Source organism: Equus caballus, chromosome 24 (assembly GCF_041296265.1).
Source record: "Equus caballus isolate H_3958 breed thoroughbred chromosome 24, TB-T2T, whole genome shotgun sequence".
In the NCBI taxonomy this organism is placed as follows: domain Eukaryota; kingdom Metazoa; phylum Chordata; class Mammalia; order Perissodactyla; family Equidae; genus Equus; species Equus caballus.
Window position 1 is genome coordinate 5,722,240 of NC_091707.1, and position 22,128 is coordinate 5,744,367.

Genomic DNA, 22,128 nt, shown 5'->3' on the forward strand with positions numbered 1-22,128 from the left:
AGACCGGAATCACCTTTCGGGCATGCCGGAACCACCTGTCAGATGTGCCAGAAACACGTGCCGGAGACGCTGGAAGCACCTGCCAAGCACGTTGGAACCACCTGCTCAACTCGCCTGAACCACCTGCCGGACATGCCAAAATCACCTGCCGACTATGCCAGAACCACTTGGCGAACACTCCGGAATCACTTGCCGGGCATGCAGGAACCACCTCTCAGACATGCCAGAACCCCGTGCCAATGACCCCGGAAGCACCAGCCGAGCACGCCGGAACCACCTGCTCGACTCACCAGAACCACCTGCCGATCACGCAAAAATCACCTGCCGGCTACGCCACAACCAGTTGGGGAACACTTTGGAATCACCTGCCAGGCTTGCTGGAACCACCTGCCAGTCATGCCAAAATCACCTGCCAACTACGCCAGAACCGCTTGGCGGACACTGCGGAAACACCTGTCGGGCCGGCTGGAACCACATCTCAGACGTGCCAGAAACGTGTTCATGAGATGCTGGAACCACACCCCGAACAGACGGATACCACCTGCCAGAACCGCCTGAACCACCTGCTGAGCACGCCGGAACCAAATGCTCGACTCACCGGTACCACCTCCCTGACACGCCAAAATCACCTGCTGGGTATGCCAGAACCACTTGGCGCACACTCCGGAATCATCTGCCAGACATGCCGGAACCAGCTCTCAGACACACCAGAACCAAGTGCCGGAGACGCCGGAAGCACCTGCCAAGCATGCCGGAGCCACGTGCTCGACTCGCCAGAAACACCTGCCGGACACGCCAAAATCACCTGCCGGGTATGCCAGAACAAGTTCGGGGACAAGCCGGAATCACGTGAGGGGCATGCCGGCACAGCCTCTCAGACTGAACCTCGTGCCGGACACCACAGAACCACCAGCCGGACAGACCGGAACCACCTGCCGGACACGCCGGAACCACCGGCTCGACCCTCCTGAACGACCGCTGGACATGCAAAATCACCTGCCGGCTACGCCGGAAACACTTGGCGAGCACTCCGGAATCACCTGCCGGGCATGCCGGAACCACCTCTCAGATATGCCAGAACCACGTGCCAATGACCCCGGAAGCACCTGCCGAGCACGCCGGAACCACCTGCTCGACTCGCCAGAACCACCTTCCGGACACGCCAAAATCACCTGCCCGCTACACCAGCACAACTTCGGGGACAAGCCGGAATCACGTGAGGGGCATGCCGGCACAGCCTCTCAGACTGAACCTCGTGCCGGACACCACAGAACCACCTGCCGGACAGACCGGAACCACCTGCCGGACACGCCGGAACCACCGGCTCGACCCTCCTGAACGACCGCTGGACATGCAAAATCACCTGCCGGCTACGCCGGAAACACTTGGCGAGCACTCCGGAATCACCTGCCGGGCATGCCGGAACCACCTCTCAGATATGCCAGAACCACGTGCCAATGACCCCGGAAGCACCTGCCGAGCACGCCGGAACCACCTGCTCGACTCGCCAGAACCACCTGCCGGACACGCCAAAATCACCTGCCCGCTACACCAGCACCACTTCGGGGACAAGCCGGAATCACGTGAGGGGCATGGCGGCACAGCCTCTCAGACTGAACCTCGTGCCGGACACCACAGAACCACCTGCCGGACAGACCGGAACCACCTGCCGGACACGCCGGAACCACCGGCTCGACCCGCCGGAACGACCGCTGGACATGCAAAATCACCTGCCGGCTACGCCGGAAACACTTGGCGAACACTCCGGAATCACCTGCCGGGCATGCCGGAACCACCTCTCAGATATGCCAGAACCACGTGCCAATGACCCCGGAAGCACCTGCCGTGCACGCCGGAACCACCTGCTCGACTCGCCAGAACCACCTGCCGGACACGCAAAAATCACCTGCCGGCTACGCCACAACCAGTTGGGGAAAACTTCGGAATCACCTGCCGGGCTTGCTGGAACCACCTGCCGGTCATGCCAAAATCACCTGCCAACTACGCCAGTACCAATTGGCGGACACTGTGGAAACACCTGTCGGGCCGGCCGGAACCACATCTCAGACGTGCCAGAACCATGTGCATGAGATGCTGGAACCACACCCTGAACAGACGGAAAACACCTGCCAGACCCGTCTGAACAACCTGCCGAGCACGCCGGAGCCACCTGCTCGACTCGCCGGAACCACCTACCTGACATGCCCAAATCACCAGCCGGGTATGCCAGAACCACTTGGCGGACACTCCGGAATCATCTGCCGGACATGCCGGAACCACCTCTCAGACACACCAGAACCACGTGCCGGAGACGCCGGAAGCACCTGCCGAGCATGCCGGAGCCACCTGCTCGACTCGCCAGAAACACCTGTCGGACACGCCAAAATCACCTGCCGGGTACGCCAGAACCACCTGGCGGACACTCCGAAATCACCTGTCGCGCATGCCGGAACCACATCTCAGACGTGCCGGAAGCACGTGCCGGACACGCCGGAATCACCTACCAGACAGACCGGAACCACTTGCCGAGCACGCCGGAGCCACCTGTTCGACTCGCTGGAACCACCTGCCGGACAGACCAATATCAACTGCTGGCTATGCCAGAACCACCTGGGGGACGGTCCGGAATCACCTGCCAGCCATGGCGGAACCACCTCTCAGACGTAGCAGAACCACCTGCCGGAGAAGCTGGAAACACGTCCTGGACAGTCTGGAACCACCTGCCGGCCAAGCCTGAACCACCTGCCAAGCACAACGGAACAACCTGCCAGACACGCCAAAATCACCTGCGTGTTATGCCAGAACCACTTGGAGGACTCTCTGGGATGACCTGCCGGGCATGCCAGAACCACCTCTCAGACGTGCCAGAACCATGTGGCGGACAGTCCGGAATCACCTGTTGGGCATGCGCAACCACCTCTGAGACGTACCAGAACCACATGCCGTGCAGGCTGGAACCACCTACCGGACAGACCGGAATCACCTTTCGGGCATGCCGGAACCACCTGTCAGATGTGCCAGAAACACGTGCCGGAGACGCCGGAAGCAAATGCCAAGCACGTTGGAACCACCTGCTCAACTCGCCTGAACCACCTGCCGGACATGCCAAAATCACCTGCCGACTATGCCAGAACCACTTGGCGAACACTCCGGAATCACTTGCCGGGCATGCAGGAACCACCTCTCAGACATGCCAGAACCCCGTGCCAATGACCCCGGAAGCACCAGCCGAACACGCCGGAACCACCTGCTCGACTCGCCAGAACCACCTGCCGATCACGCAAAAATCACCTGCCGGCTACGCCACAACCAGTTGGTGAACACTTTGGAATCACCTGCCAGGCTTGCTGGAACCACCTGCCAGTCATGCCAAAATCACCTGCCAACTACGCCAGAACCTCTTGGCGGACACTGCGGAAACACCTGTCGGGCCGGCTGGAACCACATCTCAGACGTGCCAGAAACGTGTTCATGAGATGCTGGAACCACACCCCGAACAGACGGATACCACCTGCCAGAACCGCCTGAACCACCTGCTGAGCACGCCGGAACCACCTGCTCGACTCACCGGTACCACCTCCCTGACACGCCAAAATCACCTGCTGGGTATGCCAGAACCACTTGGCGGACACTCCGGAATCATCTGCCGGACATGCCGGAACCAGCTCTCAGACACACCAGAACCAAGTGCCGGAGACGCCGGAAGCACCTGCCGAGCATGCCGGAGCCACCTGCTCGACTCGCCAGAAACACCTGCCGGACACGCCAAAATCACCTGCCGGGTATGCCAGAACCACTTCGGGGACAAGCCGGAATCACGTGAGGGGCATGCCGGCACAGCCTCTCAGACTGAACCTCGTGCCGGACACCACAGAACCACCTGCCGGACAGACCGGAACCACCTGCCGGACACGCCGGTACCACCGGCTCGACCCGCCGGAACGACCGCTGGACATGCAAAATCACTTGCCGGCTACGCCGGAAACACTTGGCGAACACTCCGGAAACACCTGCCGGGCATGCCGGAACCACCTCTCAGATATGCCAGAACCACGTGCCAATGACCCCGGAAGCACCTGCCGAGCACGCCGGAACCACCTGCTCGACTCGCCAGAACCACCTGCCGGACACGCCAAAATCACCTGCCGGCTACGCCACAACCAGTTGGGGAACACTTCGGAATCACCTGCCGGGCTTGCTGGAACCACCTTCCGGTCATGCGAATATCACCTGCTGGGTATGCCAGAACCACTTGGCGGACACTCCGGAATCATCTGCCGGACATGCCGGAACCAGCTCTCAGACACACCAGAACCAAGTGCCGGAGACGCCGGAAGCACCTGCCGAGCATGCCGGAGCCACCTGCTCGACTCGCCAGAAACACCTGCCGGACACGCCAAAATCACCTGCCGGGTATGCCAGAACCACCTGGCGGACACTACGGAATCACCTGCCGCGCATGCCGGAACCACCTCTCAGACGTGCCGGAAGCACGTGCCAGACACGCCGGAAACACCTACCGGACAGACCGGAACCACCTGCCAAGAACGCCGGAGCCACCTGTTTGACTCGCTGGAACCACCTGCCGGACAGGCCAATATCAACTGCTGGCTATGCCAGAACCACCTGGGGGACAGTCCGGGATCACCTGCCAGCCATGGCGGAACCACCTCTCAGACGTACCAGAACCACCTGCCGGAGAAGCTGGAAACACGTCCTGGACAGACTGGAACCACGTGACGGCCATGCCTGAACCACCTGCCGAGCACGGCGGAACCACCTGCCGGACACGCCAAAATCACCTGCGGGCTACGCCAGAACCACTTGGACGACTCTCCGAAATGACCTGCCGGGCATGTTGGAACCACCTCTCAGACGTGCCAGAAGCACGTGGCGGACATTCCGGAATCACCTCTTGGGCATACGCAACCACCTCTGACACGTACCAGAACCACGTGCCGTGCACGCCGGAACCACCTGCTCGACTCACCGGTACCACTTCCCTGACACGCCAAAATCAACTGCTGGGTATGCCAGAACCACTTGAGGACACTCCGGAATCATCTGCCGGACATGCCGGAACCAGCTCTCAGACACACCAGAACCAAGTGCCGGAGACGCCAGAAGCACCTGCCGAGCATGCCGGAGCCACCTGCTCGACTCGCCAGAAACACCTGCCGGACACGCCAAAATCTCCTGCCGGGTATGCCAGAACCACCAGGCGGACACTGCGGAATCACCTGCCGCGCATGCCGGAACCACCTCTCAGACGTGCCGGAAGCACGTGCCGGACACGCCAGAAACACCTACCGGACAGACCGGAACCACCTGCAAAGAACGCCGGAGCCACCTGTTCGACTCGCTGGAACCACCTGCCGGACAGGCCAATATCAACTGCTGGCTATGCCAGAACCACCTGGGGGACGGTCCGGAATCGCCTACCAGCCAAGGCGGAACCACCTTTCAGACGTACCAGAACAACCTGCCGGAGAAGCTGGAAACACGTCCTGGACAGTCTGGAACCACCTGCCGGCCAAGCCTGAACCACCTGCCAAGCACAACGGAACAACCTGCCAGACACGCCAAAATCGCCTGCGTGTTATGCCAGAACCACTTGGAGGACTCTCTGGGATGACCTGCCGGGCATGCCGGAACCACCTCTCAGACGTGCCAGAACCATGTGGCGGACAGTCCGGAATCACCTGTTGGGCATGCGCAACCACCTCTGAGACGTACCAGAACCACATGCCGTGCAGGCTGGAACCACCTACCGGACAGACCAGAATCACCTTTCGGGCATGCCGGAACCACCTGTCAGATGTGCCAGAAACACGTGCCGGAGACGCCGGAAGCACCTGCCAAGCACGTTGGAACCACCTGCCCAACTCGCCTGAACCACCTGCCGGACATGCCAAAATCACCTGCCGACTATGCCAGAACCACTTGGCGAACACTCCGGAATCACTTGCCGGGCATGCAGGAACCACCTCTCAGACATGCCAGAACCCCGTGCCAATGACCCCGGAAGCACCAGCCGAGCACGCCGGAACCACCTGCTCGACTCGCCAGAACCACCTGCCGATCACGCAAAAATCGCCTGCCGCCTACGCCACAACCAGTTGGTGAACACTTTGGAATCACCTGCCAGGCTTGCTGGAACCACCTGCCAGTCATGCCAAAATCACCTGCCAACTACGCCAGAACCGCTTGGCGGACACTGCGGAAACACCTGTCGGGCCGGCTGGAACCACATCTCAGACGTGCCAGAAACGTGTTCATGAGATGCTGGAACCACACCCCGAACAGACGGATACCACCTGTCAGAACCGCCTGAACCACCTGCTGAGCACGCCGGAACCACCTGCTCGACTCACCGGTACCACCTCCCTGACACGCCAAAATCACCAGCTGGGTATGCCAGAACCACTTGGCGGACACTCCGGAATCATCTGCCGGACATGCCGGAACCAGCTCTCAGACACACCAGAACCAAGTGCCGGAGACGCCGGAAGCACCTGCCGAGCATGCCGGAGCCACCTGCTCGACTCGCCAGAAACACCTGCCGGACACGCCAAAATCACCTGCCGGGTACGCCAGAACCACCTGGCGGACACTACGGAATCACCTGCCGGGCATGTTGGAACCACCTCTCAGACGTGCCAGAAGCACGTGGCGGACAGTCCGGAATCACCTGTTGGGCATACGCAACCACCTCTGACACGTACCAGAACCACGTGCCGTGCACGCCGGAACCACCTACCGGACAGACCGGAATCACCTTTCGGGCATGCCGGAACCACCAGTCAGATGTGCCAGAAACACGTGCCGGAGACGCCGGAAGCACCTGCCGAGCACGTCGCAACCACCTGCTCAACTCGCCTGAACCACCTGCCGGACACGCCAAAATCACCTGCCCGCTACACCAGCACCAATTCGGGGACAAGCCGGAATCACGTGAGGGGCATGCCGGCACAGCCTCTCAGACTGAACCTCGTGCCGGACACCGCAGAACCACCTGCCGGACAGACCGGATCCACCTGCCGGACACGCCGGAACCACCGGCTCGACCCGCCGGAACGACCGCTCGACATGCAAAATCACCTGCCGGGTACGCCGGAAACACTTGGCGAACGCTCCGGAATCACCTGCCGGGCATGCCGGAACCACCTCTCAGATATGCCAGAACCACGTGCCAATGACCCCGGAAGCACCAGCCGAGCACGCCGGAACCACCTGCCCGACTCGCCAGAACCACCTGCCGGACACGCAAAAATCACCTGCCGGCTACGCCACAACCAGTTGGGGAACACTTCGGAATCACCTGCTGGGCTTGCTGGAACCACCTGCCGGTCATGCCAAAATCACCTGCCAACTACGCCAGTATCACATGGCGGACAGTGTGGAAACACCAGTCGGGCCGGCCGGAACCACATCTCAGACGTGCCAGAACCACGTGCATGAGATGCTGTAACCACTCCCCGAAGAGACGGAAAACACCTGCCAGACCCGTCTGAACAACCTGCCGAGCACGCCGGAGCCACCTGCTCGACTTGCCGGAACCACCTACCTGACATGCCCAAATCACCAGCCGGGTATGCCAGAACCATTTGGCGGACACTCCGGAATCATCTGCCGGACATGCCGGAACCAGCTCTCAGACACACCAGAACCACGTGCCGGAGACGCCGGAAGCACCTGCCGAGCATGCCGGAGCCACCAGCTTGACTCGCCAGAAACACCTGTCGGACACGCCAAAATCACCTGCCGGGTACGCCAGAACCACCTGGCGGACACTCCGAAATCACCTGTCGCGCATGCCGGAACCACCTCTCAGACGTGCCGGAAGCACGTGCCGGACACGCCGGAATCACCTACCGGACAGACCGGAACCACCTGCCGAGCACGCCGGAGCCACCTGTTCGACTCGCTGGAACCACCTGCCGGACAGGCCAAAATCAACTGCTGGCTATGCCAGAACCACCTGGGGGACGGTCCGGAATCACCTGCCAGCCATGGCGGAACCACCTCTCAGACGTACCAGAACCACCTGCCGGAGAAGCTGGAAACACGTCCTGGACAGTCTGGAACCACCTGCCGGCCAAGCCTGAACCACCTGCCAAGCACAACGGAACAACCTGCCAGACACGCCAAAATCACCTGCGTGTTATGCCAGAACCACTTGGAGGACTCTCTGGGATGACCTGCCGGGCATGCCGGAACCACCTCTCAGACGTGCCAGAACCATGTGGCGGACAGTCCGGAATCACCTGTTGGGCATGCGCAACCACCTCTGAGACGTACCAGAACCACATGCCGTGCAGGCTGGAACCACCTACCGGACAGACCGGAATCACCTTTCGGGCATGCCGGAACCACCTGTCAGATGTGCCAGAAACACGTGCCGGAGATGCCGGAAGCACCTGCCAAGCACGTTGGAACCACCTGCTCAACTCGCCTGAACCACCTGCCGGACATGCCAAAATCACCTGCCGACTATGCCAGAACCACTTGGCGAACACTCCGGAATCACTTGCCGGGCATGCAGGAACCACCTCTCAGACATGCCAGAACCCCGTGCCAATGACCCCGGAAGCACCAGCCGAGCACGCCGGAACCACCTGCTCGACTCGCCAGAACCACCTGCCGATCGCGCAAAAATCGCCTGCCGCCTACGCCACAACCAGTTGGTGAACACTTTGGAATCACCTGCCAGGCTTGCTGGAACCACCTGCCAGTCATGCCAAAATCACCTGCCAACTACGCCAGAACCGCTTGGCGGACACTGCGGAAACACCTGTCGGGCCGGCTGGAACCACATCTCAGACGTGCCAGAAACGTGTTCATGAGATGCTGGAACCACACCCCGAACAGACGGATACCACCTGCCAGAACCGCCTGAACCACCTGCTGAGCACGCCGGAACCACCTGCTCGACTCACGGGTACCACCTCCCTAACACGCCAAAATCACCTGCTGGGTATGCCAGAACCACTTGGCGGAAACTCCGGAATCATCTGCCGGACATGACGGAACCAGCTCTCAGACACACCACAACCAAGTGCCGGAGACGCCGGAAGCACCTGCCGAGCATGACGGAGCCACCTGCTCGACTCGCCAGAAACACCTGCCGGACACGCCAAAATCACCTGCCGGGTATGCCAGAACCACCTGGCGGACACTACGGAATCACCTGCCGCGCATGCCGGAACCACCTCTCAGACGTGCCGGAAGCACGTGCCAGACACGCCGGAAACACCTACCGGACAGACCGGAACCACCTGCCAAGAACGCCAGAGCCACCTGTTCGACTCGCTGGAACCACCTGCCGGACAGGCCAATATCAACTGCTGGCTATGCCAGAAACACCTGGGGGACACTCCGGGATCACCTGCCAGCCATGGCGGAACCACCTCTCAGACGTACCAGAACCACCTGCCGGAGAAGCTGGAAACACGTCCTGGACAGACTGGAACCACGTGACGGCCATGCCTGAACCACCTGCCGAGCACGGCGGAACCACCTGCCGGACACGCCAAAATCACCTGCGGGCTACGCCAGAACCACTTGGACGACTCTCCGAAATGACCTGCCAGGCATGTTGGAACCACCTCTCAGACGTGCCAGAAGCACGTGGCGGAGAGTCCGGAATCACCTGTTGGGAATACGCAACCACCTCTGACACGTACCAGAACCTCGTGCCGTGCACGCCGGAACCACCTACCGGACAGACCGGAATCCACTTTTGGGCATGCCGGAACCACCAGTCAGATGTGCCAGAAACACGTGCCGGAGACGCCGGAAGCACCTGCCGAGCACGTCGCAACCACCTGCTCAACTCGCCTGAACCACCTGCCGGACACGCCAAAATCACCTGTCTGCTACACCAGCACCACTTCGGGGACAAGCCGGAATCACGTGAGGGGCAAGCCGGCACAGCCTCTCAGACTGAACCTCGTGCCGGACACCGCAGAACTACCTGCCGGACAGACCGGATCCACCTGCCGGACACGCCGGAACCACCGGCTCGACCCGCCGGAACGACCGCTCGACATGCAAAATCACCTGCCGGCTACGCCGGAAACACTTGGCGAACGCTCCGGAATCACCTGCCGGGCATGCCGGAACCACCTCTCAGATATGCCAGAACCACGTGCCAATGACCCCGGAAGCACCTGACGAGCACGCCGGAACCACCTGCTCGAATCGCCAGAACCACCTGCCGGACACGCAAAAATCACCTGCCGGCTACGCCACAACCAGTTGGGGAACACTTCGGAATCACCTGCCGGGCTCGCTGGAACCACCTGCCGGTCATGCCAAAATCACCTGCCAACTACGCCAGTATCACATGGCGGACAGTGTGGAAACACCAGTCGGGCCGGCCGGAACCACATCTCAGACGTGCCAGAACCACGTGCATGAGATGCTGCAACCACACCCCGAAGAGACGGAAAACGCCTGCCAGACCCGTCTGAAGAACCTGCCGAGCACGCTGGGGCCACCTGCTCGACTTGCCGGAACCACCTACCTGACATGCCCAAATCACCAGCCGGGTATGCCAGAACCATTTGGCGGACACTCCGGAATCATCTGCCGGACATGCCGGAACCAGCTCTCAGACACACCAGAACCACGTGCCGGAGACGCCGGAAGCACCTGCTGAGCATGCCGGAGACATGTGCTCGACTCGCCAGAAACACCTGTCGGACACGCCAAAATCACCTGCCGGGTACGCCAGAACCACCTGGCGGACACTCCGAAATCACCTGTCGCGCATGCCGGAACCACCTCTCAGACGTGCCGGAAGCACGTGCCGGACACGCCGGAATCACCTACCGGACAGACCGGAACCACCTGCCGAGCAAGCCGGAGCCACCTGTTCGACTCGCTGGAACCACCTGCCGGACAGGCCAATATCAACTGCTGGCTATGCCAGAACCACCTGGGGGACGGTCCGGAATCACCTGCCAGCCATGGCGGAACCACCACTCAGACGTACCAAAACCACCTGCCGGAGAAGCTGGAAACACGTCCTGGACAGTCTGGAACCACCTGCCGGCCAAGCCTGAACCACCTGCCAATCACAACGGAACAACCTGCCAGACATGCCAAAATCACCTGCGTGTTATGCCAGAACCACTTGGAGGACTCTCTGGGATGACCTGCCGGGCATGCCGGAACCACCTCTCAGACGTGCCAGAACCATGTGGCGGACAGTCCGGAATCACCTGTTGGGCATGCGCAACCACCTCTGAGACGTACCAGAACCACATGCCGTGCAGGCTGGAACCACCTACCGGACAGACAGGAATCACCTTTCGGGCATGCCGGAACCACCTCTCAGATATGCCAGAACCACGTGCCAATGACCCCGGAAGCACCAGCCGAGCACGCCGGAACCACCTGCTCGACTCGCCAGAACCACCTGCCGGACACGCAAAAATCACCTGCCGGCTACGCCACAACCAGTTGGGGAACACTTCGGAATCACCTGCTGGGCTTGCTGGAACCACCTGCCGGTCATGCCAAAATCACCTGCCAACTACGCCAGTATCACATGGCGGACAGTGTGGAAACACCAGTCGGGCCGGCCGGAACCACATCTCAGACGTGCCAGAACCACGTGCATGAGATGCTGTAACCACACCCCGAAGAGACGGAAAACACCTGCCAGACCCGTCTGAACAACCTGCCGAGCACGCCGGAGCCACCTGCTCGACTTGCCGGAACCACCTACCTGACATGCCCAAATCACCAGCCGGGTATGCCAGAACCATTTGGCGGACACTCCGGAATCATCTGCCGGACATGCCGGAACCAGCTCTCAGACACACCAGAACCACGTGCCGGAGACGCCGGAAGCACCTGCCGAGCATGCCGGAGCCACCAGCTTGACTCGCCAGAAACACCTGTCGGACACGCCAAAATCACCTGCCGGGTACGCCAGAACCACCTGGCGGACACTCCGAAATCACCTGTCGCGCATGCCGGAACCACCTCTCAGACGTGCCGGAAGCACGTGCCGGACACGCCGGAATCACCTACCGGACAGACCGGAACCACCTGCCGAGCACGCCGGAGCCACCTGTTCGACTCGCTGGAACCACCTGCCGGACAGGCCAAAATCAACTGCTGGCTATGCCAGAACCACCTGGGGGACGGTCCGGAATCACCTGCCAGCCATGGCGGAACCACCTCTCAGACGTACCAGAACCACCTGCCGGAGAAGCTGGAAACACGTCCTGGACAGTCTGGAACCACCTGCCGGCCAAGCCTGAACCACCTGCCAAGCACAACGGAACAACCTGCCAGACACGCCAAAATCACCTGCGTGTTATGCCAGAACCACTTGGAGGACTCTCTGGGATGACCTGCCGGGCATGCCGGAACCACCTCTCAGACGTGCCAGAACCATGTGGCGGACAGTCCGGAATCACCTGTTGGGCATGCGCAACCACCTCTGAGACGTACCAGAACCACATGCCGTGCAGGCTGGAACCACCTACCGGACAGACCGGAATCACCTTTCGGGCATGCCGGAACCACCTGTCAGATGTGCCAGAAACACGTGCCGGAGATGCCGGAAGCACCTGCCAAGCACGTTGGAACCACCTGCTCAACTCGCCTGAACCACCTGCCGGACATGCCAAAATCACCTGCCGACTATGCCAGAACCACTTGGCGAACACTCCGGAATCACTTGCCGGGCATGCAGGAACCACCTCTCAGACATGCCAGAACCCCGTGCCAATGACCCCGGAAGCACCAGCCGAGCACGCCGGAACCACCTGCTCGACTCGCCAGAACCACCTGCCGATCGCGCAAAAATCGCCTGCCGCCTACGCCACAACCAGTTCGTGAACACTTTGGAATCACCTGCCAGGCTTGCTGGAACCACCTGCCAGTCATGCCAAAATCACCTGCCAACTACGCCAGAACCGCTTGGCGGACACTGCGGAAACACCTGTCGGGCCGGCTGGAACCACATCTCAGACGTGCCAGAAACGTGTTCATGAGATGCTGGAACCACACCCCGAACAGACGGATACCACCTGCCAGAACCGCCTGAACCACCTGCTGAGCACGCCGGAACCACCTGCTCGACTCACGGGTACCACCTCCCTAACACGCCAAAATCACCTGCTGGGTATGCCAGAACCACTTGGCGGACACTCCGGAATCATCTGCCGGACATGCCGGAACCAGCTCTCAGACACACCACAACCAAGTGCCGGAGACGCCGGAAGCACCTGCCGACCATGACGGAGCCACCTGCTCGACTCGCCAGAAACACCTGCCGGACACGCCAAAATCACCTGCCGGGTATGCCAGAACCACCTGGCGGACACTACGGAATCACCTGCCGCGCATGCCGGAACCACCTCTCAGACGTGCCGGAAGCACGTGCCAGACACGCCGGAAACACCTACCGGACAGACCGGAACCACCTGCCAAGAACGCCAGAGCCACCTGTTCGACTCGCTGGAACCACCTGCCGGACAGGCCAATATCAACTGCTGGCTATGCCAGAACCACCTGGGGGACACTCCGGGATCACCTGCCAGCCATGGCGGAACCACCTCTCAGACGTACCAGAACCACCTGCCGGAGAAGCTGGAAACACGTCCTGGACAGACTGGAACCACGTGACGGCCATGCCTGAACCACCTGCCGAGCACGGCGGAACCACCTGCCGGACACGCCAAAATCACCTGCGGGCTACGCCAGAACCACTTGGACGACTCTCCGAAATGACCTGCCGGCCATGTTGGAACCACCTCTCAGACGTGCCAGAAGCACGTGGCGGAGAGTCCGGAATCACCTATTGGGAATACGCAACCACCTCTGACACGTACCAGAACCTCGTGCCGTGCACGCCGGAACCACCTACCGGACAGACCGGAATCAACTTTTGGGCATGCCGGGACCACCAGTCAGATGTGCCAGAAACACGTGCCGGAGACGCCGGAAGCACCTGCCGAGCACGTCGCAACCACCTGCTCAACTCGCCTGAACCACCTGCCGGACACGCCAAAATCACCTGTCTGCTACACCAGCACCACTTCGGGGACAAGCCGGAATCACGTGAGGGGCAAGCCGGCACAGCCTCTCAGACTGAACCTCGTGCCGGACACCACAGAACCACCTGCCGGACAGACCGGATCCACCTGCCGGACACGCCGGAACCACCGGCTCGACCCGCCGGAACGACCGCTCGACATGCAAAATCACCTGCCGGGTACGCCGGAAACACTTGGCGAACGCTCCGGAATCACCTGCCGGGCATGCCGGAACCACCTCTCAGATATGCCAGAACCACGTGCCAATGACCCCGGAAGCACCTGACGAGCACGCCGGAACCACCTGCTCGAATCGCCAGAACCACCTGCCGGACACGCAAAAATCACCTGCCGGCTACGCCACAACCAGTTGGGGAACACTTCGGAATCACCTGCCGGGCTCGCTGGAACCACCTGCCGGTCATGCCAAAATCACCTGCCAACTACGCCAGTATCACATGGCGGACAGTGTGGAAACACCAGTCGGGCCGGCCGGAACCACATCTCAGACGTGCCAGAACCACGTGCATGAGATGCTGCAACCACACCCCGAAGAGACGGAAAACACCTGCCAGACCCGTCTGAAGAACCTGCCGAGCACGCTGGAGCCACCTGCTCGACTTGCCGGAACCACCTACCTGACATGCCCAAATCACCAGCCGGGTATGCCAGAACCATTTGGCGGACACTCCGGAATCATCTGCCGGACATGCCGGAACCAGCTCTCAGACACACCAGAACCACGTGCCGGAGACGCCGGAAGCACCTGCTGAGCATGCCGGAGACATGTGCTCAACTCGCCAGAAACACCTGTCGGACACGCCAAAATCACCTGCCGGGTACGCCAGAACCACCTGGCGGACACTCCGAAATCACCTGTCGCGCATGCCGGAACCACCTCTCAGACGTGCCGGAAGCACGTGCCGGACACGCCGGAATCACCTACCGGACAGACCGGAACCACCTGCCGAGCAAGCCGGAGCCACCTGTTCGACTCGCTGGAACCACCTGCCGGACAGGCCAATATCAACTGCTGGCTATGCCAGAACCACCTGGGGGACGGTCCGGAATCACCTGCCAGCCATGGCGGAACCACCACTCAGACGTACCAAAACCACCTGCCAGAGAAGCTGGAAACACGTCCTGGACAGTCTGGAACCACCTGCCGGCCAAGCCTGAACCACCTGCCAAGCACAACGGAACAACCTGCCAGACATGCCAAAATCACCTGCGTGTTATGCCAGAACCACTTGGAGGACTCTCTGGGATGACCTGCCGGGCATGCCGGAACCACCTCTCAGACGTGCCAGAACCATGTGGCGGACAGTCCGGAATCACCTGTTGGGCATGCGCAACCACCTCTGAGACGTACCAGAACCACATGCCGTGCAGGCTGGAACCACCTACCGGACAGACCGGAATCACCTTTCGGGCATGCCGGAACCACCTGTCAGATGTGCCAGAAACACGTGCCGGAGATGCCGGAAGCACCTGCCAAGCACGTTGGAACCACCTGCTCAACTCGCCTGAACCACCTGCCGGACATGCCAAAATCACCTGCCGACTATGCCAGAACCACTTGGCGAACACTCCGGAATCACTTGCCGGGCATGCAGGAACCACCTCTCAGACATGCCAGAACCCCGTGCCAATGACCCCGGAAGCACCAGCCGAGCACGCCGGAACCACCTGCTCGACTCGCCAGAACCACCTGCCGGACACGCAAAAATCACCTGCCGGCTACGCCACAACCAGTTGGGGAACACTTCGGAATCACCTGCCGGGCTTGCTGGAACCACCTGCCGCTCATGCCAAAATCACCTGCCAACTACGCCAGTACCACTTGGCGGACACTGTGGAAACACCTGTCGGGCCGGCCGGAACCACATCTCAGACGTGCCAGAACCATGTGCATGAGATGCTGGAACCACACCCTGAACAGACGGAAAACACCTGCCAGACCCGTCTGAACAAACTGCCGAGCACGCCGGAGCCACCTGCTCGACTCGCCGGAACCACCTACCTGACATGCCCAAATCACCAGCCGGGTATGCCAGAACCACTTGGCGGACACTCCGGAATCATCTGCCGGACATGCCGGAACCAGCTCTCAGACACACCAGAACCACGTGCCGGAGACGCCGGAAGCACCTGCCGAGCATGCCGGAGCCACCTGCTCGACTCGCCAGAAACACCTGTCGGACACGCCAAAATCACCTGCCGGGTATGCCAGAACCACCTGTCGGACACTACGGAATCACCTGCCGCGCATGCCGGAACCACCTCTCAGACGTGCCGGAAGCACGTGCCAGACACGCCGGAAACACCTACCGGACAGACCGGAACCACCTGCCAAGAACGCCGGAGCCACCTGTTTGACTCGCTGGAACCACCTGCCGGACAGGCCAATATCAACTGCTGGCTATGCCAGAACCACCTGGGGGACAGTCCGGGATCACCTGCCAGCCATGGCGGAACCACCTCTCAGATGTACCAGAACCACCTGCCGGAGAAGCTGGAAACACGTCCTGGACAGACTGGAACCACGTGACGGCCATGCCTGAACCACCTGCCGAGCACGGCGGAACCACCTGCCGGACACGCCAAAATCACCTGCGGGCTATGCCAGAACCACTTGGACGACTCTCCGAAATAAACTGCCGGGCATGTTGGAACCACCTCTCAGACGTGCCAGAAGCACGTGGCGGACAGTCCGGAATCACCTGTTGGGCATACGCAACCACCTCTGACACGTACCAGAACCACGTGCCGTGCACGCCGGAACCACCTACCGGACAGACCGGAATCAACTTTTGGGCATGCCGGAACCACCAGTCAGATGTGCCAGAAACACGTGCCCGAGACGCCGGAAGCACCTGCCGAGCACGTCGCAACCACCTGCTCAACTCGCCTGAACCACCTGCCGGACACGCCAAAATCACCTGCCCGCTACACCAGCACCACTTCGGGGACAAGCCGGAATCACGTGAGGGGCATGCCGGCACAGCCTCTCAGACTGAACCTCGTGCCGGACCCCACAGAACCACCTGCCGGACAGACCGGAACCACCTGCCGGACACGCCGGAACCACCGGCTCGACCCGCCGGAACGACCGCTGGACATGCAAAATCACCTGCCGGCTACGCCGGAAACACTTGGCGAACACTCCGGAATCACCTGCCGGGCATGCCGGAACCACCTCTCAGATATGCCAGAACCACGTGCCAATGACCCCGGAAGTACCTGCCGAGCACCCCGGAACCACCTGCTCGACTCGCCAGAACCACCTGCCGGACACGCAAAAATCTCCTGCCGGCTACGCCACAACCAGTTGGGGAAAACTTCGGAATCACCTGCCGGGCTTGCTGGAACCACCTGCCGGTCATGCCAAAATCACCTGCCAACTACGCCAGTACCACTTGGCGGACACTGTGGAAACACCTGTCGGGCCGGCCGGAACCACATCTCAGACATGCCAGAACCATGTGCATGAGATGCTGGAACCACACCCTGAACAGACGGAAAACACCTGCCACACCCGTCTGAAAAACCTGCCGAGCACGCCGGAGCCACCTGCTCGACTTGCTGGAACCACCTACCTGACATGCCCAAATCACCAGCCGGGTATGCCAGAACCACTTGGCGGACACTCCGAAATCATCTGCCGGACATGCCGGAACCAGCTCTCAGACACACCAGAACCACGTGCCGGAGACGCCGGAAGCACCTGCCGAGCATGCCGGAGCCACCTGCTCGACTCGCCAGAAACACCTGTCGGACACGCCAAAATCACCTGCCGGGTACGCCAGAACCACCTGGCGGACACTCCGAAATCACCTGTCGCGCATGCCTTAACCACCTCTCAGACGTGCCGGAAGCACGTGCCGGACACGCCGGAATCACCTACCGGACAGACCGGAACCACCTGCCGAGCACGCCGGAGCCACCTGTTCGACTCGCTGGAACCACCTGCCGGACAGGCCAATATCAACTGCTGGCTATGCCAGAACCACCTGGGGGACGGTCCGGAATCACCTGCCAGCCATGGCGGAACCACCTCTCAGACGTACCAGAACCACCTGCCGGAGAAGCTGGAAACACGTCCTGGACAGTCTGGAACCACCTGCCGGCCAAGCCTGAACCACCTGCCAAGCACAACGGAACAACCTGCCAGACACGCCAAAATCACCTGCGTGTTATGCCAGAACCACTTGGAGGACTCTCTGGGATGACCTGCCGGGCATGCCGGAACCACCTCTCAGATGTGCCAGAACCATGTGGCGGACAGTCCGGAATCACCTGTTGGGCATGCGCAACCACCTCTGAGACGTACCAGAACCACATGCCGTGCAGGCTGGAACCACCTACCGGACAGACCGGAATCCACTTTTGGGCATGCCGGAACCACCAGTCAGATGTGCCAGAAACACGTGCCGGAGACGCCGGAAGCACCTGCGGAGCATGTCGCAACCACCTGCTCAACTCGCCTGAACCACCTGCCGGACACGCCAAAATCACCTGCCCGCTACACCAGCACCACTTCGGGGACAAGCCGGAATCACGTGAGGGGCATGCCGGCACAGCCTCTCAGACTGAACCTCGTGCCGGGCACCACAGAACCAGCTGCCGGACAGACCGGAACCACCTGCCGGACACGCCGGAACCACCGGCTCGACCCGCCGGAACGACCGCTGGACATGCAAAATCACCTGCCGGCTACGCCGGAAACACTTGGCGAACACTCCAGAATCACCTGCCGGGCATGCCGGAACCACCTCTCAGATATGCCAGAACCACGTGCCAATGACCCCGGAAGCACCTGCCGAGCACGCCGGAACCACCTGCTCGACTCGCCAGAACCACCTGCCGGACACGCAAAAATCACCTGCCGGCTACACCTCAACCAGTTGGGGAACACTTCGGAATCACCTGCCGGGCTTGCTGGAACCACCTGCCGGTCATGCCAAAATCACCTGCCAACTACGCCAGTACCACTTGGCGGACACTGTGGAAACACCTGTCGGGCCGGCCGGAACCACATCTCAGACGTGCCAGAACCATGTGCATGAGATGCTGAAACCACACCCCGAACAGACGGAAAACACCTGCCAGACCCGTCTGAACAACCTTCTGAGCACGCCGGAGCACCTGCTCGACTCGCCGGAACCACCTACCTGACATGCCCAAATCACCAGCCGGGTATGCCAGAACCACTTGGCGGACACTCCGGAATCATCTGCCGGACATGCCGGAACCAGCTCTCAGACACACCAGAACCACGTGCCGGAGACGCCGGAAGCACCTGCCGAGCATGCCGGAGCCACCTGCTCGACTCGCCAGAAACACCTGTCGGACACGCCAAAATCACCTGCCGGGTATGCCAGAACCACCTGTCGGACACTACGGAATCACCTGCCGCGCATGCCGGAACCACCTCTCAGATATGCCAGAACCACGTGCCAATGACCCCGGAAGTACCTGCCGAGCACCCCGGAACCACCTGCTCGACTCGCCAGAACCACCTGCCGGACACGCAAAAATCACCTGCCGGCTACGCCACAACCAGTTGGGGAAAACTTCGGAATCACCTGCCGGGCTTGCTGGAACCACCTGCCGGTCATGCCAAAATCACCTGCCAACTACGCCAGTACCACTTGGCGGACACTGTGGAAACACCTGTCGGGCCGGCCGGAACCACATCTCAGACATGCCAGAACCATGTGCATGAGATGCTGGAACCACACCCTGAAGAGACGGAAAACACCTGCCACACCCGTCTGAAAAACCTGCCGAGCACGCCGGAGCCACCTGCTCGACTCGCCAGAAACACCTGCCGGACACGCCAAAATAACCTGCCGGGTACGCCAGAACCACCTGGCGGACACTACGGAACCACCTCCGCGCATGCCGGAACCACCTCTCAGACTTGCCGGAAGCACGTGCCAGACACGCCGGAAACACCTACCAGACAGACCGGAACCACCTGCCAAGAACGCCGGAGCCACCTGTTCGACTCGCTGGAACCACCTGCCGGACAGGCCAATATCAACTGCTGGCTATGCCAGAACCACCTGGGGGACAGTGCGGGATCACCTGCCAGCCATGGTGGAACCACCTCTCAGACGTACCAGAACCACCTGCCGGAGAAGCTGGAAACACGTCCTGGACAGACTGGAACCACGTGACGGCCATGCCTGAACCACCTGCCGAGCACGGCGGAACCACCTGCCGGACACGCCAAAATCACCTGCGGGCTACGCCAGAACCACTTGGACGACTCTCCGAAATGACCTGCCGGGCACGTTGGAACCACCTCTCAGACGTGCCAGAAGCACGTGGCGGACAGTCCGGAATCACCTGTTGGGCATACGCAACCACCTCTGACACGTACCAGAACCACGTGCCGTGCACGCCGGAACCACCTACCGGACAGACCGGAATCAACTTTTGGGCATGCCGGAACCACCAGTCAGATGTGCCAGAAACACGTGCCCGAGACGCCGGAAGCACCTGCCGAGCACGTCGCAACCACCTGCTCAACTCGCCGGAACCACCTACCTCACATGCCCAAATCACCAGCCGGGTATGCCAGAACCACTTGGCGGACACTCCCGAATCATCTGCCGGACATGCCGGAACCAGCTCTCAGAGACACCACAACCACGTGCCGGAGACGCCGGAAGCACCTGCCGAGCAGGCCGGAGCCACCTGCTCGACTCGCCAGAAACACCTGCCGGACACGCCAAAATCACCTGCCGGGTACGCCAGAACCACCTGGCGGACACTCCGAAACCACCTGTCGCGCATGCCGGAACCACATCTCAGACGTGCCGGAAGCACGTGCCGGACACGCCGGAATCACCTACCAGACAGACCGGAACCACCTGCCGAGCACGCCGGAACCACCTGCTCGACTCGCCAGAACCACCTGCCGGACACGCAAAAATCACCTTCCGGCTACGCCACAACCAGTTGGGGAAAACTTCGGAATCACCTGCCGGGATTGCTGGAACCACCTGCCGGTCATGCCAAAATCACCTGCCAACTACGCCAGTACCACTTGGCGGACACTGTGGAAACACCTGTCGGGCCGGCCGGAACCACATCTCAGACGTGCCAGAACCATGTGCATGAGATGCTGGAACCACACCCTGAACAGACGGAAAACACCTGCCAGACCCGTCTGAACAACCTGCCGAGCACGCCGGAGCCACCTGCTCGACTCGCCGGAACCACCTACCTGACATGCCCAAATCACCAGCCGGGTATGCCAGAACCACTTGGCGGACACTCCGGAATCATCTGCCGGACATGCCGGAACCAGCTCTCAGACACACCAGAACCACGTGCCGGAGACGCCGGAAGCACCTGCCGAGCATGCCGGAGCCACCTGCTCGACTCGCCAGAAACACCTGTCGGACACGCCAAAATCACCTGCCGGGTATGCCAGAACCACCTGTCGGACACTACGGAATCACCTGCCGCGCATGCCGGAACCACCTCTCAGACGTGCCGGAAGCACGTGCCAGACACGCCGGAAACACCTACCGGACAGACCGGAACCACCTGCCAAGAACGCCGGAGCCACCTGTTTGACTCACTGGAACCACCTGCCGGACAGGCCAATATCAACTGCTGGCTATGCCAGAACCACCTGGGGGACAGTCCGGGATCACCTGCCAGCCATGGCGGAACCACCTCTCAGATGTACCAGAACCACCTGCCGGAGAAGCTGGAAACACGTCCTGGACAGACTGGAACCACGTGACGGCCATGCCTGAACCACCTGCCGAGCACGGCGGAACCACCTGCCGGACACGCCAAAATCACCTGCGGGCTATGCCAGAACCACTTGGACGACTCTCCGAAATAAACTGCCGGGCATGTTGGAACCACCTCTCAGACGTGCCAGAAGCACGTGGCGGACAGTCCGGAATCACCTGTTGGGCATACGCAACCACCTCTGACACGTACCAGAACCACGTGCCGTGCACGCCGGAACCACCTACCGGACAGACCGGAATCAACTTTTGGGCATGCCGGAACCACCAGTCAGATGTGCCAGAAA